The sequence below is a fragment of the Orcinus orca genome, chromosome 4, assembly GCF_937001465.1.
Source record: "Orcinus orca chromosome 4, mOrcOrc1.1, whole genome shotgun sequence".
NCBI lineage: Eukaryota > Metazoa > Chordata > Mammalia > Artiodactyla > Delphinidae > Orcinus > Orcinus orca.
Window position 1 is genome coordinate 42,896,808 of NC_064562.1, and position 23,408 is coordinate 42,920,215.

A 23,408-nucleotide genomic window follows, 5' to 3' on the forward strand; every position below is an offset into this window, starting at 1 on the left:
GGCTCTTTAAATCTGTAAAACAAATCATTAAAGAAGCAGCAATGTTTTCAATGAAGTCATAAAAATTATAGTCATCTTCATCAGTTCATTCAGTCTCCTGTAATTAATTTTTGTTTTGCTTCATCTTGGGTTTGAAGCTTTATGAATCTATCAGTTTTCCATTAGCATTTAGAAATTCTTACTCAGTTCAGTAGTATGATGTTAAAGTTGCCAGCATCTTGGCCTTGAATCTCTTTGAAGATAAAGAGATTTTTGCCTGTAGTTGATTGTAAATGCTTTCAGAGAAGAATGGAGAGTAAAACAATAACTATCTGTGAGTGACAAAAGACTTAAATAGCCATCGTTAAAGATCTGGTGAGAGAAAGTTCACCTAAAATGATGCAACTGAGAAGCAAATTGTTATTTTTGTGATACACAAGATTGTAAAATAATAACTGGAATTATGACTGATAGTATTATACCAGGACACATCAGATTTTTAGGAATTTTGTATAATTTCTGGAGCACTTATATAACCATGTAAATATAATCTAAAAAGGTTAAACATTACTTTTTATTTGACCTTGTTTCCCATGTAATTTAACATATCAAATAAGCCTAAATAAATTAACATTTTTCTTTTATAAGGAGAGAGAACAAATCTTTTGAGATCTTCCCTGGGCCCTCTGGAAAATCCCAAATTTAGTCTGAGGTCAAAAAGACTTCATTCAGAATTTGATTTGGGGAAGTTTGTCCAAAATGTCAAACAGTTTAAAACACTTGATCAAATAGGGTCACAGGTCACTGTGAAACAATACCTAGTTATACATTCAACCAAAGTGACAATTAAAAGATTTCAAAGGCTAATACAGAAAGTTATATAGTTGTAAAAAACCTTAGCTCTTTTAATATGGAAAACTCAGTTTTCTTAATCAAAGACATGATAAAGACAACATGAAGCCCCAGAAATTATTTTGATAAAACACAGAGTCTTTGTTTTCTAGGCAGCTTACTTTAAGGGTAAAGAAAAAGCTTGCAGAAGCTTATCAAGAGCAGACCAATGGTCCAATAAGTTTTAGTTTTACATAAGGACACTACTTATTAAAGCTTATTTTTTAAAATCCTTATAACAAAACCATTCAATTTTAGCCAGCTTTGACTTCACAACATAAAATTTCTTTTCCACAAACGTGTAACTTTCTATATCCATTTAGGTTTTGTCTTATTCTTTTCCTTTCTTAATCTGGAACAACTAGTTATTTTATTTTAGACAGCATTTCTCTCTTTTTCCCTGACAAACTCATTCTATATTCCTTGCATACTCTGCATATAAAATTACATCCCGTTTTCTTCCCATATTTTGTATGCAAAGTTGTTTCCCTTCACTCTTATTGTTTCTTATAGTTTTGTTTTTATGTATTGATTATAAATTTTAACCATTAGTAAATTTTACCTTCCAGTGAAAACTGGGAAGCAGGCAATTGTGAACTGTCACATATTAGCATCCAGTAGTAGATTAGCAAATTTATATAATTTAATAATATATATATTATTATATATAATATATATAATATATATTATTATATATATAATATATAATAATATATAATTATGAAAACATTCTTTTTAGAGACATGTTTTTCATAGTATAATTTTTAATGTAAAAGATATTTATTAATAAACCTAAACATATTTTGTCTCTTTGTAAAAATTAAAAAACCAAAAGTAGATAAACTTATGTTTAGCAATCAGTCTCAGTATATTATCTTATTTGGATATCTAAATATTTGAATATCTAGATATCAGTGAATATCCATTATTTAGTTTAACTTAGTATAAACTTTTATCTCATTTGTTTATTTAAATTACTTTTTAAATTTACTTTTAACAATCATGCTTAGATTATACATCAAACAGCTAAACATTATCTTAAGTTATTTTTCTTGTTGACAAATTTTGTAACATAGAGATAGCATGAGCTTATGTGACAAGCAAATCCAGGTAGGAAAAGTTGTATGTTTGTATTACATTTAATGTTGACAATCCTGAAGACATGTCTGTTTTTATTAAACCAACAAACTTAAACTAGTTTTTTTTTTCCAAATTAGTTGTTCTTTTATTTAAAAATTCTTTTAAGTTTTTATACAATTTTTCAAAGTTACTTTCCGTTTACAGTTATTACAAAATATTGACTATAGTCCCCAAGTTGTACAATACATCCTTGAATCCATCTTACACCTAATAGTTTGTACCTCCCATTTCCCCACCCCTGTGTTGCCCCTCCCCTGCCCACTGGTAACCACTAGTTTGTTCTCTCTAACTGCATCTCCTTTTTTTTATTATATTCACTAATTTGTTGTGTTTTTTAGATTCCACATATAAGTGATATCATACAGCATTTGTCTTATTCTGTCTGACTTATTTCACTTAGCATAATGCCCTCCAAGTCCATCCATGTTGCTGCAGATGGTAGTATTTCATTTTTTATAGGTGAGTAGTATTGCATTGTATATGTATACCACATCTTTTTTATCCATTCATCTGTTGACAGACACTTAGGTTGCTTCCCTATCTTGGCAATTGTAAATCATGCTGCTATGAACATTGGGGTGCATGTATCTTTTCAAGTTAGTGTTTATGGATTTTTTTGGATATATACCCAGGAGTGGAAATGCTGGGTCATATGGTAGTTCTATTTTTAGTGTTTTGAGAAACCTCCATACTGTTTTCTACGGTTGCTGCAATAATTTACATTCCCACCCACAAATGTATGAGGGTTCCCTTTTTTCCACATCCTTGCCAGCATTTGTTATTTGTGTTCTTTTTGATGATAGTCATTCTGACAGGTGTGAGGTGATATCTCATTGTGGTTTTGATTTGCATTTTCCTAATAATTAGTGATGTTGAGCATCTTTTCATGTGTCTGCCTTTCCTCTTTGGAAAAATGTCTATTCAGTTCTTATGCCCATTTTTTAATCTGGTTGTTTCTTTTTTTGTTGTAGAGTTGTGTGAGCTGTTTATACATGTTGGATATTAATCCCTTAACAGTCGTATCATTTGCGAATATTTTTTCCCATTCAGTAGATTGCTTTTTTCGTTTCGTCAATGCTTCCTTTGCTATGCAAAAGCTTTTAAGTTTTATTAAGTCCCATTTATTTATTTTTTCTTTTATTTCCTTTAAGAGATGGATCCAAAAACATATTGCTGCGATTTATATCAAAGAGTCTTCTGCCAATGTTTACCTCTAGGAGTTAAATTAGTTTTTATTTATCAAAGATTATCCCAGATCATGTGAACTTGAAAAACATTTGGATTAGATTTTACATTTCTGAGAGTTTTAGGAATCAATTTATATGAGCATTTATTTTTCTTTAAGTCAATTAAATAGAACTCTTAAAAATATCACATGTACATAATATACATACATACATACACGTAAACATATAGACAGACACGAAGAGAGATCTTGTGGCCTTCATTTAAAAATTTTAGCCACGTTGGGAATTCCCTGGCAGTCCAGTGTTTAGGACTCCAAGTTTTCACTGCTGAGGGCCCAGGTGCAATCCCTGGTTGGGGAACTAAGATTCCGCAAGCCACACGGCGTGGCCAAAAATAAATAAATAAAAATTTTAGCCATGTCTTAGGTACAAGACAAAAAAATAACTGGATCCAAATTGTGTTTTGGGCCGGTGGACTCAGTTAAGATAACCTGCTCAGTTAGACAAAGTTATTTACAAAAGATTTTTTTTTGCATTCTGTAAGGATTCTTTTAGAGAAAATATTTTTGGAGTCATTTTGTCTTTTAGAAGCTTCTGCATGCCAGTCAAAGAATGCATTCCATTATCTCTGAGAGGTTTGGGATCCTCTCTTTTCCAGGGTCTCCCTTTAGGTGGACTTACCTCAGTTAAAATTTCCCCAAAGTGGCCACTGCAATTACAAATTATTCAAAAGTTCACCCATTTTTCCAGAAAGGCACAAGATCCTGGTCCCTAGTGGGTATACATATAAGAAGCAGGAGTCTTTTAAGGGAGAAGGAGGAACTTTAGATCAGGTAGACCCCCTCTCTGCCTTTAGATTCCCCGAAACAATCTATGGGGAGCCCAGTTATCCAACGGCTGCCTAAACCCCAGGGAATCACGGGTTTCTCCCCTCACAGACAGAAGCGTGACTTAGCAAGAAGCTTCAACAAACAGAAACAGAGAGCAAGTGTGCACAATAAGGTTGGAGAACTCAGAATGCAAAGAGAGGAAAGCTCAGACCCAAGAGAGACTTAACCCCCAAACTCCAGGGTCCGCGAGAAAGCAGTGAGCGCGGTGGGCTGTGGGTCCTGACTCCTGATTGCTCACCAGCCTTGGAGTCATTGGGGGAGTCTTCTTTGGATCCCACTTCTGATGCTATGAACTGTCAAAAGTTCAGAAAAAAGCAAAAGTAAAACCAATGAATCACCGAAGTCATCGTACTAGTTTAAGTTTATTGTGCACACACCAAAAAAGACAGCTTGCAAGACAGGAGCATTCAAACCAAAACATGGAATGAGGCTCGGATGTGTATTGCTGTATTGCTCTAAAGCAGCTTATATAGTATGGAGGCATTGGTTGTTTATTCTTCACAGCGATTGGTTACAATATTAGAATTTTCTTAAATGAAAGGGAATTGGTTAGCGATGCCTCATTATCAATTTGGGGGAATGATTAAGTTTCACTTTTGACTTTCCCAGAGGCAGAAGCAAGAAGTGACCCAGATTGGCCTTGCTTGTCTTGCAAAATAAGCCGAATTAAGTTTTGCTTGTATAACTAAACTGATTTTGCTCAGGGAGTTTTCAAGTCTGGTCTCCATTTGTGTTTGATTTTAATGAAACAAAAAAGAGACACTTGGGAGAGACGGCATGTGTGTCCTAGGGGATGATTCCTCTGCCTCCACCCTACCCCTCCCTTCCACTCTCAGGAACTGGGTATCATGTATGATCACATATGATCCATCTTCACAGGGAAGCAGAGATGGGCCGCAGAAGGGAGCTGGCATCTAAGCTGTGAAAGGGGCAATTGGGAGAGCATTGACCTAAAGAAGTAACCCAGGACCAAGGCCAAAGCATCCTGGGTCTGGTGAAGGACGCTCGAGCCTTTGGAGAACCACCAAGGGGCACAACGGCTGGGCCCAGCACACTGAGTGGTTCAGAGTTCCAGTTTCACGCCAGTCACTACTTTCTGAGAGTTGGGAAGCATGCCAGTCTCTTAGCAGGATGCTTGTAAGTCGTTGTTCAGATGTGTTACTGCTCAAAGTGCTTAATTTCATTGGTTCACTATGGAGCCACTTTTGTTGGTGATTTTGCTAATTTTGCTCTTAATTCTGCAGGCACACCCTTATGTATACCCTGTAGCCTTCTAAGTGCTTAAAATTAACATGCAGTGACATCATCTGTGGGAATGAGGATTTGAGGAAGACAGAAGAGGTTGATGATTTATGAGGTCTATTCCAGGTTGTTTTTTGTGCAAGGGAACTGTATGAAATGAGAAACTGCATTAGGTCACCTTTCACAAGGTGTGTGGAACGCCAGCTGGGTGTGGAAGACTAGGCATCAGGCAGTAAACTACATTTTATAAATCCCTGGTTTCACTGATTTTTATTCTGGTGATGTAGTGGTTCTGAGTGTTCGGGGGAGTTCAGGTTCTGAGTTGCTGATTAGTTCCTCTGGCCTTGAGAAAGATGCAGGATGATGTACAACCTTCAGTGCACATCTGAACTCCACAAAGCAACCTCTGGTCTCATATATTTCATGTGGTTTTTTGGTCCTTCCAAAGACGTCATCAGCGTAATTTCTAGGAGACAGTTTGAAGGATTTTTGTACAAGGTCATACCCTGCTTCACCAAGAGAACATTAAAAGCTTACGTTACTTTCTCTTTCACGTTCCTCACTGAATTCCTGAGCAGTCACTGTTAAGCTAGAATAAATTTGCACATTTCTGCTTTCTTTTTCTGGACCACAAATGGGTGGGCACTAGTGATATTAAGACAGCAATTTATAATAATAGACTTCCAATTCTTGAGCTCTTGCCATATACTTATCAAAGAGCCTTATGTGTTTTAACTTCCTTAATCCTCATGGCAGCCCTAGGAAGTAGGTATTATTATGATCCCATTCTATAGATGAGAAAATTGAGGCTTAGAGAGGTTAAGCGATTTGCACAGCATCACCCAGCAACTCTGTGGCAGACTCTGGATCCAGGACACATGCTTAGGGATCCAGCTCTATTCTGTGTTCCCACTGTAATGGAGAGTGGAAGAATTATCATTTTGACTCTCACTTTTGATATATCACATCCACTGAGCAGCTGCCAGTTTGTTGGATGAGGAGATACAAGTTCAGTGCTTGGGGCGTGATGGTCATGTGCAGTAGTTGCCTAGCATTTTTCAGCCACATAAGATTCTACCTGAATTTCCTTCTCAGATCCCCATGTCTTGAACTTACCGAACTTACCTATCCTTTGGGGATTTCTTTTTTGCTCTTGTTTGCTTCATGTTTGTTTCAGGCCTGTGGAGTTGGTGTCAGAGCCCAGCAAGAGAGCGCCAGCATCACGAGGAGTCGTCGTTTGTTTTGGCACTTGGAGCTGTGACTGTGGGTCAGAAGGGGTTGTTGTGATGCTGTTTCAAAGCTCTGGATCAGGGACTCCCGGGCACAAGGATTTCATTTCCAGTTAGCCTGTGGTCAGATGGCTTTATAGTCTTTTTTGTGTTTGTTTTTTGCCTTAGGGATAGGAAGGCACATGAAATAATTGCATGTGGCAAAGAGTCTAGACAAGATTCTTTAGAACTGGTGAATCGAGAATGTTAAAAGCAATGACGTCATTGTCATCTATAAAATAAAATTAATAATATTACTCAACTTTTTTATACCTCCCAGGATGCCCTGAGGATTCATTTGATTCCAGATCTATAAAATACAGCTAGCTCTTTAGGAAAAACATATGTTTGTGTATTTGTAAAGGCTTTTTGAAAATTATGTGTAAAATATTGGTCACTGCTAAGTGAGGAAGATGTCCCCTGGCCTTAATTATTTCATACTTAGAGAAAACACCTAGTCACTTGGAATGCTTGGGTATCATCTGATCATCAGGGCAGGATTCTCTTAAATTGTTGTCACCTAAGAATCCATGTACTTCTCCAATAGCTCGTGGACAGAGTGACTTCATCATTTTTATGGGAAATGATGGCAGGTATCAGATAAGATATTTGGGCTGCGGTGAACAGAGTATCTGAATGTATTTGCTGTGGTAAAAGGTTCAGCTGCTGTAAAAAGAAACCCAACAACAGTGTGGCTTAAAAATGAAGTTTGTTTTCTCAAGTATCAGTCCCGGGCGGGTGTCCCATATCAGCGGGAGAGGAGAGATTCATGACAGGCCGTGCTCAACGTAACTTCTTTCTTCTGGTCACCACTGTCTCAGCCCGTAGGAAATGAGTGTTTGAGAGACGTGTGTGCCGGGACAGGAAGTGGCACCCATCTCTTCTACTCACATTCCATTGGCAGGAATTCAGTCCCAGTGCTACTTCACATGCAGAGGAGGCTGGGCAGCCAAATGATGCCTAGCTATTCTTTTAACACAGGGGAAGAAGGGGAAAGTGGATTTTCATAGACAGCTAGCTAACAATCTTTTTAAATTTTTATTGAAATATAGTTGATTTATAATGTTGTGTTAGTTTCAGGTGTACAGCACAGTGACTCAGATATATATATAGATTCTTTTCCACTATAGGTTATTATAAGATATTGAATATAGTTCCCTGAGCTATACAATAGGTTATTTATTTTATATACAGTAGTGTGTACATGTTAATCCCAAACTCCTAATTTTTGCCTCCCCCCTTCCCCTTTGGTAACCATAAGTTTGTTTTCTATGTCTGTGAGTCTCTGTTTTGTAAATAAGTTCATTTGTATCATTTATTTAGATTCCACATATAAGTGATATCATATGGTATTTGTCTTTCTCTGTCTTATACTTCACTTAGTATAATAATCTCTAGGTTCATTCATGTTGCTGCAAATGGCACTGTTTCATTCTTTTTTATGGATGAATTAATTTTCCATTGTATATATATACCACATCTTCTTTATCCATTCATCTGTTGATGGACACTTAGGTTGACAGCTAACAGTCATATGATTTTGTCTCTGTCTGGCATACTTCACTTAGTATGATAATCTCGAGGTCCCTCCATGTTGCTGCAATGGCATTATTTCATTTTTTTATGGCTGAGTAATATTTCATTATATATATATACATACCACATCTTCTTTATCCATTCCTCTGTTGATGGACATTTAGGTTGCTTCATGTCTTGACTATTGTAAATATTACTGCAGTGAACATTGGGGTGCATGTATCTTTTTGAATTATGGTTTTCTCTGAATATATGCCCAGGAGTGGGATTGCAAGATCATGTGGTAACTCTATTTTTACTTTTTTAAGGAACCTCCATACTGTTTTCCATAGTGGCTGCACCAGTTTACACTCCCACCAACAGTGTAAGAGCGTTCACTTTTCTCCATACCCTCTCCAGCAGTTATTATTTGTAGACTTATTAATGATGGCCATTTTGACCAGAGTGAGGTGATACCTCACTGTAGTTTTGATTTCAATTTCTCTAATAATTAGCAATGTTAAGTATCTTTTTTTGTGTGTGCTTTTTAAAAATTTATTTTATTTTTCATAGATCTTTATTAGAGTATAATTGCTTCACAATACTGTGTTAGTTTCTGTTGCACAACAAAGCGAATCAGCCATATGCACACGTGAGTCCCCATATCCTCTTCCTCTTGAGCCTCCGTCACATCCTTCCTACCCCACCCCACTAGGGCACTGCAAAGCACTGAGCCGATCTCACTGTGCTATGCTGCTGCTTCCCACCAGCCAACTATTTTATATTCGGTAGTGTATACGTGTCGATGCTACTCTCACTTCGCCCCAGCTTCCCCCTCCCACCCCATGTCCTCAAGTCCATTCAGGGCAGATTTATTCCTGCCCTGCAACTAGTTCATCAGTACCTTTTTTTTTTAAGATTCCATATATATGCATTAGCATATGGTATTTGTTTTTATATTTTATAACAGCTTTATTGGAGTATAATTACTTTACAATGGTGTGTTTGTTTCTGCTTTATAACAAAGTGAGTCAGCTATATGTATACATATATCCCCATATCCCCTCCCTCTTGCGTCTCCCTCCCACCCTCCCTATCCTACCCCTCTAGATGGACACAAAGCACCGAGCTGATCTCCCTGTGCTATGCGGCTGCTTCCCACTAGCTATCTGTTTTACATTTGGTAGTGTATATATGTCCATGCCACTCTCTCACTTCGTCCCAGCTTACCCTTCCCCCTCCCCGTGTCCTCAAGTCCATTCTCTACGTCTGCGTCTTTATTCCTGTCCTGACCCTACGTTCTTCAGAACCGTTTGGTTTTTTTTTAGGTTCCATATTTATGTATTAGCATACGGTATTTGTTTTTCTCTTTCTGACTTACTTCATTCTGTATCACAGTCTCTAGGTCGATCCACCTCACTACAAATAACTCAATTTCATTTCTTTTTATGGCTGAGTAATATTGCATTGTATATATGTGCCACATCTTTTTTATCCATTCATCTGTTGATGGACATTTAGGTTGCTTCTGTGTCCTGGCTATTGTAAATAGTGCTGCAATGAACATTGTGGTACATGTCTCTTTTTCAATTATGGTTTTCTCAGGGTATGTGCCCAGTAGTGGGATTGCTGTGTCATATGGTAGTTCTATTTTTAGTTTTTTAAGGAACCTCCATACTGTTTTCCATAGTGGTTGTATCAATTTACATTCCCACCAACAATGCAGGAGGGTTCCTTTTTCACCACACCCTTTCCAGCATTTATTGTTTCTAGACATTTTGATAATGGCCATTCTGACTGGCGTGAGGTGATACCTCATTGTAGTTTTGATTTGCATTTCTCTAATGATTAGTGATGTTGAGCATCTTTTCATGTGCCTCTTGGCCATCTGTATGTCTTCCTTGGAGAAATGTCTATTTAGGTCATCTGCCCATTTTTTAACTGGATTGTTTGGTTTTTTGATATTGAGCTCCATGAGCTGTTTGTATATTTTGGAGATTAATCCTTTGTCTGTTGTTTCATTTGCAAATATTTTCTCCTATTCTGAGGGTTGTCTTTTTGTCTTATTTATGGTTTCCTTTGCTGTGCAAAAGCTTTTAAGTTTAATTAAGTCCCATTTGTTTATTTTTGTTTTTATTTCCATTACTCTAGGAGGTGGGTCAAAAAAGATCTTGCTGTGGTTTATGTCAAAGAGTGGTTTTTCCTATGTTTTCCTCTAAGAGTTTTATAGTGTCTTGTCTTACATTTAAGTCTTTACTCCATTTGGAGTTTATTTTGTGTATAGTGTTAGGTAGTGTTCTAATTTCATTCTTTTACATGTAGCTGTCCAGTTTTTCCAACACCACTTATTGAAGAGGCTGTCTTTTCTCCATTGTATGTTCTTGCCTCCTTTGTTATAAATTAGGTTCCCATATGTGTGTGAGTTTATCTCTGGGCATTCTATCTTATACCATTGACTATATTTCTGTTTGTGTGCCAGTACCATACTGTCTTGATTACTGTAGCTTTGTGGTATAGTTTGGAGTTGGGGAGCCTGATTTCTCCAACTCCATTTTTCTTTCTCAAGATTGCTTTTACTATTCGGGGTCTTTTGTGTTTCCATACGAATTGTAAAAATTTTTGTTCTAATTCTGTGAAGAATGCCATTGGTAGTTTGATAGGGATTGCACTGAATCTGTAGATTGCTTTGGGTAGTATAGTCATTTTCACAATATTGATTCTTCCAATCCAAGAACATGGTATATTTCTCCATCTGTATGTGTCATCTTTGATTTCTTTCATCAGTGTTTTATAGTTTTCTGAGTACAAGTCTTTTGCCTACTTAAGCAGGTTTATTCCAAGGTATTTTATTCTTTTTGTTGCAGTGGTAAATGGGAGTGTTTCCTTAATTTCTCTTTCTGATTTTTTGTTGTTGGTGTATAGGAATGCCAGAGATTTCTGTGCATTAATTTTGTATCCTGAAACCTTACCAAATTCATTGATTAGTTCTAGTAGTTTTCTGGTGACATCTTTAGTATTTTCTATACTATGTATAGTATCATATCATCGGCAAACAGTGACAGTTTTACTTCTTTTCCAATTTGTATTCCTTTTATTTCTTTTTCTTCTCTGATTGCTGTGGCTAGGACTTCCAAAACTATGTTGAATAAGAGTGGTGAGGATGGACATCCTTGTCTTGTTCCTGATCTTAGTGGAAATGCTTTCAGTTTTTCACCATTGTGTATGATGCGTGCTGTGAGTTTGTCATATATGGCCTTTATTATGTTGACGTAGGTTCCCTCTATGCCCATTTTCTGGAGAGTTTTTATCATAAATGGGTGTTGCATTTTGTCAAAAGCTTTTTCTGCATCTGTTGAGATGATCATATGGTTTTTATTACTTAATTTGTTAATGTGGTGTATCACATTGGTTGATTTGCATATATTGAAGAATCCTTGCATCCCTAGGATAAATCCCACTTGCTCATGGTGTACGATCCTTTTAATGTGCTGTTGGGTTCTGTTTGCTAGTATTTTGTTCAGGATTTTTGCATCTATGTTCATCAGTGATATTGGTCTATGATTTTCTATTTTGTGATATCTTTTTCTCGTTTTGGTATCAGGGTGATGGTGGCTTCACAGAATGAATTTGGGAGTGTTTCTCCCTCTGCAGTTTTTTACAAGAGTTTGAGAAGGATTGGTGTTAGCTCTTCTCTAAATGTTTGATAGAGTTTGCCTGTGAAGCCATCTTGTCCTGGGCTTTTCTTTGTTGGGAGCTTTTTAATCATGGTTTCAATTTCATTACTTGTGATAAGTCTGTTTATATTTTCTAATTCTTCCTGGTTCAGTCTTAGAAAATTGTACCTTTCCAAGAATTTATCCATTTCTTCATGGTTGCCCATTTTATTGGCATATAGTTATTTGTAGTAGTCTCTTACAATCCTTTGTATTTCTGCTGTGTCAGTTGTTACTTCTCCTTTTTCATTTCTAGTTTTATTGCTTTGCGTCCTCTCCCTTTTTTTCTTGATGAGTCTGGCTAAAGGTTTATCAATTTTGTTTATCCTCTCAAAGAACCAGCTTTTAGTTTTATTGATCTTTGCTACTGTTTTCTTCATTTCTATTTCATTTACTTCTGCTCTGATCTTTATGATTTCTTTCCTTCTACTTTGGGTTTTCTTTGTTCTTCTTTCTCTAGTTGTTTTAAGTGTAGGGTTAGATTGTTTATTTGAGATTTTTCTTGTTTCTTGAGGTGAGATTGTATTGCTATATACTTCCCTCTTAGAACTGCTTTTGCTGCATCCCATAGGTTTTGGGTCGTCATGTTTTCATTGTCATTTGTTTCTATGTATTTTTTAATTCCTTCTTTGATTTCTTCAGTGATCTCTTGGTTATTTAGTAGCGCACTGTTTAGCCTCCATGTATTTGTGTTTTCTACAGTATTTTTTCCTGTAATTGATTTCTAGTCTCATAGCATTGTGGTCAGAAAAGATGCTTGATACAATTTCAATTTTCTTAATTTTTCTGAGGCTTGATTTGTGACCCAAGATGTGATCTATCCTGGAGAATGTTCCATGTGCACTTGAGAAGAAAGTGTATTCTGCCACTTTTGGGTGGAATGTTCTATAAATATCAATTAGATCTATCTGGTCTGTTGTGTCATTTAAAGCTTGTGTTTCCTTATTTATTTTCTGTTTGGATGATCTGTCCATTGGTGTAAGTGGGTTGTTAAAGTGCCCTACTATTATTGTGTTACTGTCGATTTCTCCTTTCATGGTTGTTAGCAGTTGCCTTATGTATTAAGGTGCTCCTATGTTGGATGCATAAACATTTATAATTGTTATATCTTCTTCTTGGATTGATCCTTTGATCATTACGTAGTGTCCTTCTTTGTCTCTTGTAACAGTCTTTATTTTAAAGTCTGTTTTATCTGATACAAGTCTTGCTACTCCAGCTTTCTTTTGATTTCCATTTGCATGGAATATCTTTTTCCATCCCTTCACTTTCAGTCTGTACGTGTCCCTAGGTCTGAAGTGGGTCTCTTGTAGGTAGCATATATATGGGTCTTGTTTTTGTATCCATTCAGCCAGTCTGTGTCTTTTGGTTGGGGCATTTAATCCATTTACCTTCAAGGTTATTATCGTATATATGTTCCTATTACCATTTTCTTAATTATTTTGTGTTTGTTTTTGTGGGTCTTTTTCTTCTCTTTTGTTTCCCACCTAGAGAACTTCTTTAGCTTTCTTGTAAAGCTGGTTTGGTTGTGCTGAATTTCTCTTAGCTTTTGTTTGTCTGAAAAGCTTTTGACTTCTCCATCAGATCTGAATGAGATCCTTGCTGGGTAGAGTAAGCTTGGCTGTAGATTTTTCTCTTTCATCACTTTAAGTATATCCTGCCACTCCCTTCTGGCCTGCAGAGTTTCTGCTGAAAAATCAGCTGATAACCTTATGGGGATTCCTTTGTATGTTCTTTTTGGTTTTTCCCTTGCTGCTTTTAATATTTTTTCTTTGAATTTAATTTTTGTTAGTTTGATTAATATGTGTCTTGGTGTTTTTTTCCTAGGGTTTATCCTGTATAGGACTCTCTGTGCTTCCTGGACTTGGGTGACTATTTCCTTTCCCATGTTAGGAAAGTTTTCAACTGTAATCTCTTCAAATGTTTTCTCAGACCCTTTCTTTCTCTCTTCTTCTTCTGGGACACCTATAGTTTGAATGTTGGTGTGTTTAGTGTTATCCAGAGGTCTCTGAGATTTTCTTCAATTCTTTTCATTCTTTTTTCTTTTTCCTGTTCCTTAGCAGTTATTTCCACCATTTTGTCTTTGAGCTCACTTATTCATTCTTCTGCTTCAGTTATTCTGTTATTGATCCCTTCTAGTGATTTTTCATTTCAGTTATTGTGTTGTTCATCTCTGTTTGTTTGTTCTTTAGTTCTTCTAGATTTTTAAGTATGTTTTCATGTGTCTTTTGGCCTGTATGTCTTCTTTGGAGAAATGTCTGTTTAGATCTTCTGTGACATTTTTCTTGTGTCCTTTTTTTTTAAATTGTGGTAAAATATCATATAAAAGTTACCATTTTAAGTGTATAATTTAGTGGCATTAAGTACATTCACATTGTTTTGCAACCATCACCTTCATCCATCTCCAGAACTCTTCTCATCTTGCAAACTCTGTAGCCATTAAACACTAACTCCCTATCCCCTTTTCCCCCCAGCCCCTAACAACCACCATTCTACTTTCCAACTCAATAAAGTTGATTACTCTAGGTACCTCATATAAGTGGAATCACACAGTATTTGTCCTTCTGTGACTGGCTTATTTCACCTAGCATTATGTCCTCAAAATGTCCATGTTGTATAGTATGTCAGAATTTCCTTCCTCTTTAGGCTGAATAATACTCCATTGTATGTTTACACCACATTTTGTTTAGCCATCCATTGATGGACACTGATTGCTTCCACCTTTTAGCTACCTTGAAAAATGCTGCTGTGAACAGGGGTGTGCAAATATCTCTGAGTCTCTGCTTTCAGTCCTTATGGGTGTGTATCCAGAAATGTGTTACTGGCCCGTATGGTAATTCTATGTTTAATTTTTTGGGGAACTACCACACTGTTTTCCATAGCAGCTGCCCTATTTTACATTCCTGCCAATACTACACAAAGGTTCCAGTTTCTCTCCATCCTCACCAACATTTGTTATTTTCTGGGGTTTTTTTGGTTTTGGTTTTGATTTTGATAATAGACATCCTAATCAGTGTCATGTGGTACATCTTTTTTTGATGATGTAGGTTTCTAAAATTATTTTTCTATTATGGTAAAATATATATAACATAAAATGTACCATTTTAACCATTTTTAAGTATATAATTCAGAGGCAGTGATTACATTGACAATGTTTTATAACCATCACCACTCTATTTCTAAAATTCTTTCATCGCCCCATGGATGAAGTTTTTTTTTTTTGTTTTTTTTTTTTGTTTTTTTTTTTTTGCGGTACGTGGGCCTCTCACCGCCACGGCCTCTCCCGCCGCGGAGCACGGGCTCCGGATGCGCAGGCCCAGCGGCCATGGCCCACGGGCCCAGCCGCTCCGCGGCACGCGGGATCCTCCCGGACCGGGGCACGAACCCGCCTCCCCTGCATCGGCAGGCGGACTCCCAACCACTGCGCCACCAGGGAAGCCCCATGGATGAAGTTTTTAAAAGTGAATTTTAGACACTATGACAGTTAATCCCCAAATACTTCAGTGTGCATCTCTAGAAAATAGATACCTTTTCCTATATAATACAATATTTTTATTGTAAGAGCCTTCACTTACATTCCATTGGACAGAACTTACACACAGGGCCACACTCACTTGAAAGGGAGGCTGCTAATTATAGTGTAGTTGAGCAGCCACTTGCCCAGTTATAATGGAAGAAGGGAGAGCAGATTTTGATGCTATACCAACCTACAGTAATAAAGCAATGAAGACTTAATTGGTTCACATTACAAGAAGTTTGGGAGCTGGTGATATCGGGAATTTAGTACAGTGTCTAATGAATGATATTATCAAGGAGTCAGTTCTTTCCATCTGCTACTCTGCCATCCTTAGTATTTTGGCTTTGGGTCCTTGTGTTTGTTGTCTCATGGTTACATGATGGCTGCCATAGCACTAGGTATCATACTTTCACAACAGCATCCCAAGGGGGAAAGGAGAAGAGTGGGCAGAAAAGAGGCTTTCCGTTTCATCTCATTGGCCAGGTGCAAGGGAGTCTGGAAAGATATTTGTCTAAGGAAAATGAGATAGCTATAATTGACTTATACTGGCCATGACTTATACTCTTGGGCCGAACACATTGCTGTGCTGGGTAAAACTAGATTCTGTTAGCTAAGAAAAAGAGGAGAAATGATTTTTGAGTTGGCAATTATATTTGTCATATGTGGGAAATATTTTTATTATTGAAGGTATAAATGGACTCTGAGGAGGATCTTGGCATAGAAATTCTAAGAGGTTAATATTGAATTGAAATACTGGAAGAAGGACTTCCTTCTGGGATTATTCCGTGAATGGTGTGAGGACAGTATGTTCCATCTATTTCTGAGAAAAAGAATCATTTGGGCCACTAGCGTGAATGGATCCCTATAAGTCATTTGTCGACTGAATGAAAGCGATTGATTTTAGAAATCAAGTGCCCATTGAAGAAAAACCAGTCACCATTCGTTCTACGTAGAAACTATCATATTCCTTTGGAGATGGTAATATTTTAAAGAATTCCGTTATTAATTAGTATATTGTTTCTTTCCAGTGCTTGTGGAAATTATTTTGGCTCAAAATTGACCTCATAGCTTGAATAGTATTGTTTATATCTGTATGATTAAAGGAAGTCATATATTTTTATATGACACCAAGTCACTCAAGCTATCATGCTTTCCCAAACTTAGGATTTTGAAAGCAAAATTTTAACCATCAGCATATTGAGTTTGCTGTATTGAAGATCTCTATGCTGACTTACATCTGAGACCCTGTAAACATTTTAGGGCTGAAACAAAACAAAACAAATAGTCCTTGTCTTTACCATCTGTAATTGTAAATGAATTACAAAATAACTCACGCTCTCCACATTTGTCTATGATACACGTGGAAAATAACTCGAGATTCCCAGAAGGTTAAAAAAAAATCAAGGGTGCTCTTGGTCCATAGACACTGCAACAATCCTGGTCATTAGTGGGTGACTCGTTAATCTTTCCTGCTCCATGCCAGCTGGCCCTGGGAGCAGAATGAAAAATTGCTTTGGTAGAGAGCTTATTTCCTGATAAATTACAAAATTTTAAGAAAGATAACTGAAGACCCCGAAGATCACTTGCAGTGGCATATAGTTAAGACTTATTGAAAAGCCATCAAATGTTAGGCACTGTTATCAGAGCCTTAAATGTATTTTCAACCCTCATAAAAACCCGATGAGTAGGTACTATTATTGTTCCCACTTTACTGATGAAGAAACTGAGGCACAGAGAGGACTGAAAAACCGAGATCACACAACCACTATAATAAGTGGCAGAGCTGGGATTCCAAGCCCTGGTAGGCTGGCTTCTGAGTCCATGAACTCTAGCTGCCTCTCACCACTACCCGAGTTATACAAAATCCTTCCAATTCATAACAAGCAAATCGTTTCCAGCCCCAAAAGATATTATCTTAACTTTTGAGACATTTCACTGTCATAAGTAGTTTCTTATTAATAAAGTTTTAAAATCTGTAAATCAAGATGATCCAATGGGCTTTCTTTTTCCATTTGTTGCTTGGAGGAGTTTTACCACCACCTGAAAGAACGGAAAGTTTGTCTTCAAGGATTATTATTGGTAACAGTATGCTATATTCTTTGACTTGAGTAGCTTCATTAGATTATACTATAAGAATCATCTGTTTGGAATTTGGTGATAAAATTATGAATATATGACCTCAATTTTATCAAGACCCGTTCATGTAGTTGGAGTCAAATCACGTTTTTCAAATCACGTTCATGTAGTTGGAGTCTTGGGTGCTGAGCAAATGTGGGCTTAAGTAACGCTTTGTTTCTTTCCATGAGATTGTAAATTTTCAAATGACCAAGTGTTTCTCTTGAGCATTAAAGCTAGAAGACTTACAGAGGAACAAAAGTGTCGACAGCAGAGCCACTGCAAACGTTTGACAGTTCATTTTTCTTTCTGAGGAAGAAGGAGCGCTCAGGGAAGCAGGGAGCAGATTGAGATTTTCAGCCTTTGACTCTGAGTGCTCAGCAGTCCCCACTGTGCAGTCCCACTCCTACCACAGATTCCATGAAAGAGACTGAAGATCGCTCAAACTTTGAGAATGCTATTTACTGGAAGAAAAGAACATGCAAGAGAAATGTACAGGGGATTAGCAGTACTGGCATTCGAGGAGGATTTGACCATCTGGATAACAGCTTTGCAAATCATTTGGGTAAATAACACCATTTGGAGGGGAGTCTTCCAAACTGAGTCTAAATGCCAGAACCCTTTCGAGAAGGTTTATGCAATTCTGGCTCTTTTCCTCCTTTTGTCAGAAACGCATTAGGTGACCTTGTTCCAGATATAGTTTACCATTTGGGACATGGAAGCAATTATCCTAAGTTTTTTCCTATGAGGTATTATTGGAAGATTAATATCAATGGAGTAAATATTACACAAAAATTTTAAAAAGTATAATTCAGAATGCACAGATAAAACTATCTTAAGAGTATGGAGTAGTCCTTCCTTCTTCCTCTCTTTCTTTAAAAAGGCAAGGAAAAATGTATCCTCATAGCTGGTAGGTACCATGTTGATGCAGCTCAGGGGAAGAGTGGAACTTGTCCTTGCTTGGAAATATAAGTAAAGTTTGTGTGACACTTTCTACTGTGATAGGAAGCATTGGGCCAGTTTATTTTAATGGTGTCTGGAAGGATGGGAGAAAGAGAACCACCTCTCAGTTTTAACTTTTAATTCTTAGATAACATTGAGGCAATGAAGAGAGTTGATTGAATAGATCTATTCATTTTTTTCTTTTAGAAGTACTTCCAGTTAAACATCTGAACTTGTCAAGCCAGAACACCTTATGAACCAAACCAAATCAAACATTCATCTCCTGGCATCTCCAGAAATCCTCCTCCAGCACAGAAAGTAGAGAGTATATCAGTGTTTTTTCTATTGCAGGTTCTTTGGTTACATTATCAGCTGGGTATGCGCTAAGGAAAGACAAATAGATTATTTTGGACAAGAAAAGTATATGTAACAGAGTCCCCTTCTTTGGTTAACACAGTCCCACCAGGGAGGGAGAAGGAAATAAAAGCATCAAGATATGTCAGATGGGGTATTGGTAGGTTAACAAAACCAGAAACTGGTCCTGAAAGAGCATTTTACTTTGATTATCTGGTCTCCATGATAACTCAAAGGTGGGTAAGGAGGTGAAGTAAGTAAGGGAACTTCCCCCATCTACACACATACACCTCACTGTTCTGTTCTTAACCTCATACTCGTCAGTTGACAAAAGAACCTGGCATGGTAGGGTGTATTATGGCTTAAATATATGTTCTTCATTATAAGAATCTTCTTTACTACTTATTACTAAGTCAGAAGACTGACTTAGCTCATCACCTATTTCCTGATCCTTGTTAAAGTGATTTATAAATGGTCTAGGGTCTAATACAATTGAATAAGACAATAGAAATCTATTGTTTAAAAAGACATAACCAGATCACAGATTTAAATGTAAAATTATACATCTTTTAGGAAAAAAATACAGGAGGAAATCTTCGATATTAAGGGCTAGGCAAAGAGTTCTTAGGCTTGACATCAAAATCATGATCCACAAAAGGAAAACTTGGTAAGTTAGAGCTCATCAAAATTTAAAAAGACAGTCTTTTAAATAAATAGTTCTGGATACTATCAAGAAACCAGAAAATAGGGAATTCCCTGGTGGTCCAGTGGTTAGGACCCCACGCTTTCACTGCCAAAGGCCCGGGTTCAATCCCTGGTCAGGGAACTAACATTCCACAAGCTGCACAGTGTGGCCAAATAAATAAATAAATAAAATCTGACACAATCCCTGTTTAAATAAAAAAGAAGAAAAAGAAACCTGAAAATAACAAGTGTTGGTGAGGATGTGGAGAAACTGGAACCCTTGTACATCACTGATGGGAATGTAAAATGGCGCAGCTACCATGGGGGTTCCTCAAAAACTTAAACATAAAATTACCACATGACCACCAAGTACCAGCAATTTAATTCCTAGGTATATACTCAAAAGAACTGAAAGCAGGAACATGAATAGATATTTGTGTATGTCATACATATGTTTATAGCAGCATTATTCACAACAACCAAAAGGTGGAAACAAGCCAAGTGTCCATTTACAGATGAATGGGTAAACAAAATATGGCATATACATACAGTGGTATATTATTCAGCCTTAAAAAGAAATGAAGGGCTTCCCTGGTGGCGCAGTGGTTAAGAATCTGCCTGCCAATGCAGGGGACACAGGTTTGAGCCCTGGCCCGGGAAGATCCTACATGCCGTGGAGCAACTAAGCCCATGCGTCACAATTACTGAGCCTGTGCTCTAGAGCCCACGAGCCACAACTACTGAGCCCGTGTGCCACAACTGCTGAAGCCCATGTGCCTAGAGCCCGGGCTCCGCAACAAGAGAAGCTACCGCAATGAGAAGCCCGCGCACCACAACGAAGAGTAGCCCACGCTCGCCGCAACTAGAGAAAGCCGTGCACAGCAACAAAGAACCAAAGCAGCCAAAAATAAATAAGTAAAATTAATTAATTTAAAAACAAAAAGAAATGAAGTTCTGGGACTTCCCTTGTGGTCCAGTGATAAAGAATCTGCCTTCCAATGCAGGGGACACGGGTTTGATCCCTGGTTAGGGAACTAAGATCCCACATGCTGCGGGGCAACTAAGCCTGCACACCACAACTACTGAGCTTGCGCACCTCAACTACAGAAGAGAAAACCTGCAGGCCACAACTAGAGAGAAGCCCACGCGCTGCAAAGAAAGATCCCGCATGCCTCAACAAATATCCCGCATGCCGCAGCTAAGACCCAACACAGCCAAAAATAAATTAAATAAATAAATAAAATTTTAAAAAAGGAAAAGAAATGAAGTTCTGATACATGCTACATCATGGTTGAACCTCAAGAACTTTATAATAAATGAAATAAGCCAGACACAGAAAGACAAATACTGTATGATTCCACTTACATAAGGTAGCTAGAGTAGTCAAAATCATAGAAATAGAGAGTAGAATGGTGGATACCAGGGGCTGGGGGAGGAGGGAATAGAGTTATTGTTTAACGGGTATAGAGTTTCAGTTTGAGAAGATGAAAAGGTTCTGGAGATGAATAGTGGTGATGGTTGCACAACAATATGAAGGTACTTAATGCCACTGAATTGTACACTTACGATGGTTAAAATGGTAAAATTTTTACATTATGTGTATTTTATCACACATACACAAAAATAATTTTTAAAAAGACCCTGTATAAGAGGATAGAGATGCTACAGACTTGAAGAAAATAAATTGCAAACTACATGTCCAAAAACAGACTAGTATCTAGAATATATGAAGAAATCTCAAACTGTTTTTTTATTCTCAACTGTAAAAAAAAAAAAAAGAAATCCAAGTTGAAAATGGGTAAAAGACAAGAATAGACATTTCACTGAAGAGAGCATACAGATGGCAAATAAGCACAGGAAAAGATGTTTAATATCACTAGCCACCAGGGAAATGCAAATTAAAACCACAATGAGATATCACTATATGACTCTCAGAATGGCTAACATAAAAAATTGTGATAGCACCAATTAACACTGATTATTTAATGATAACACCAAATAGTGATATCATCGATAGTGATAATGATGTGAAGAAACCGCATCAATCATACATTGCTGGTAGGAAAATAAAATGGTACAGCTGCTCTGGAAACAGTTTGACCAAGTCTTTAAAAACTAAACATGTATTAGCTTTGCGCAGTGGCAGTATTGTAGCCAATGAGGTTTATCCAAGGCGTGATTATTGCTAACTGAAAACTTTTCCCAGTACCCCACCACCATAACGACTTGAAATATAGTCCGCAATGGCAATTTTTGACAGTCTCTATGGAGATTGAAAGAAAAAAACTAAACATGTATTAGCAAATGACCCAGCAATTGCAATCTTGGGTGTTTATTCCAGAGAAATAGAAACTTATGTTCCGAGACTTCCCTGGTGGCGCAGTGGTTAAGAATCTGCCTGCCAGTGCAGGGGACATGGGTTCGATCCCTGGTCCAGGAAGATCCCACATGCCATGGAGAAACGAGGCCCGTGCGCCACAACTACTGAGCCTGCGCTCTAGAGCCCGCAAGCCACAACTACTGAGCCCACGCGCAGCAACTATTAAAGCCCACGCGCCTAGAGCCTGTGCTCCACAACAAGAGAAGCCTCTGCTCGGCACAACTAGAGAAAGCCCACACGCAGTAGCGGAGACCCAATGCAGCCTAAATAAATAAATAAATATTTTTAAAATAGTAATAATCAATTTAAAAAAACTTATGTTCCCACAAAAACCTGTACACTAATGTTCATAGCTTCTTGATTTGCAATGGCCAAAATCTTGAAACAAACCAGATACCTTGTAAGAGGTAAATCAACACACTTGGTCCATCCATACCATGGAATACTACACAGCAATGAAAGGTACCAAACTGTTGATCAACACAAACCTTAGATGGTCTCCAGGGAATTATGATGAGTGAAAAAAAGTCAATCCTAAAGGTTGCATACTATATGATTCCATTTGTATATCATTCTTGAAATAGTAAAATTATAGAAATGGAGAACAGATTAATGGGTGCTAGAGATCATTAAGGAGGGTGCAGGGGAGGGAAGTGGGTGTGGTTATAAAAGGGCAACATTAGGGATCTTGGAGGTGTTGGAACTATCCTGTACCTTGACTGTAGTGGTGGCCACATGAATCTACAAATGTAGTAAAATTGCATAAACTAAATACACGTGCGCGCGCACACACACACACACACACACACACACAGAGAGAAAGGAGAGCATGTAAAGCTGGTGGAATCTGAATAAAGTGAAAGGATTATATCAATGTCAGTATCTTGGTGTTGATATTGTACTGTGGTTATACAAGATGGGAAGACAGAGTGAAGGATGTACAGGATCTCTCTGTTTTCTTTCTTACAACTGCCCATGAATTTGCAGTTTTCTCTAAGGGAAAAAAAAAAAAAGCATAACCAATGTAAACTTCCTGAGGAAGCACCAAAATAGTTCCATTAGAAGCTAAATAATACAATTATCCATAGACTTACTCTTATCACCTCCCAAGGCATCCTTTTAGGTTAAAAAAGGGAAATTTCATCTATCATTAGTCAAGGGATACAGTATGGTTTTCTCATAATTTGTATACAAGGTTTCCCTATGAGAATTAAACTAGTAAAAAATAAAACAATTTAGGGCTTCCCTGGTGGCGCAGTGGTTGAGAGTCCGCCTGCCGATGCAGGGGACACCGGTTCGTGCCCCGGTCCGGGAAGATCCCACATGCCGCGGAGCGGCTGGGCCCGTGAGCCATGGCCGCTGAGCCTGCGCGTCCGGAGCCTGTGCTCCGCAACGGAAGAGGCCACAACAGTGAGAGGCCCGTGTACCGCAAAAAAAATAAAAAATAAAAAATGAAATAAAATAAAACAATTTAGGAGAGTAGCCATTAGCCACCTTAGCTGCTTCCAAAACAAAGTAAGAAAAGCAATGCATACTTAATGATAACCAGAGGGTAGAAACTTAAGAAGGTGGGCCTTCAATATATGTGTAAGAA

General features: G+C 37.6%; 1 protein-coding gene and 1 non-coding gene across 9 annotated transcripts in view; both read left to right on the top strand.

The window, feature by feature from the left end:
* Positions 1–23,408, top strand: part of TMEM150C (transmembrane protein 150C) — an 81,188-nt gene that overhangs the window by 38,248 nt on the left and 19,532 nt on the right. The gene's annotated exons all lie outside the window — the stretch shown is intronic.
* Positions 21,563–21,706, top strand: LOC117197600 (U4 spliceosomal RNA). Its single transcript, XR_004478302.1, has one exon. It is a non-coding gene; the product is annotated as a U4 spliceosomal RNA (small nuclear RNA).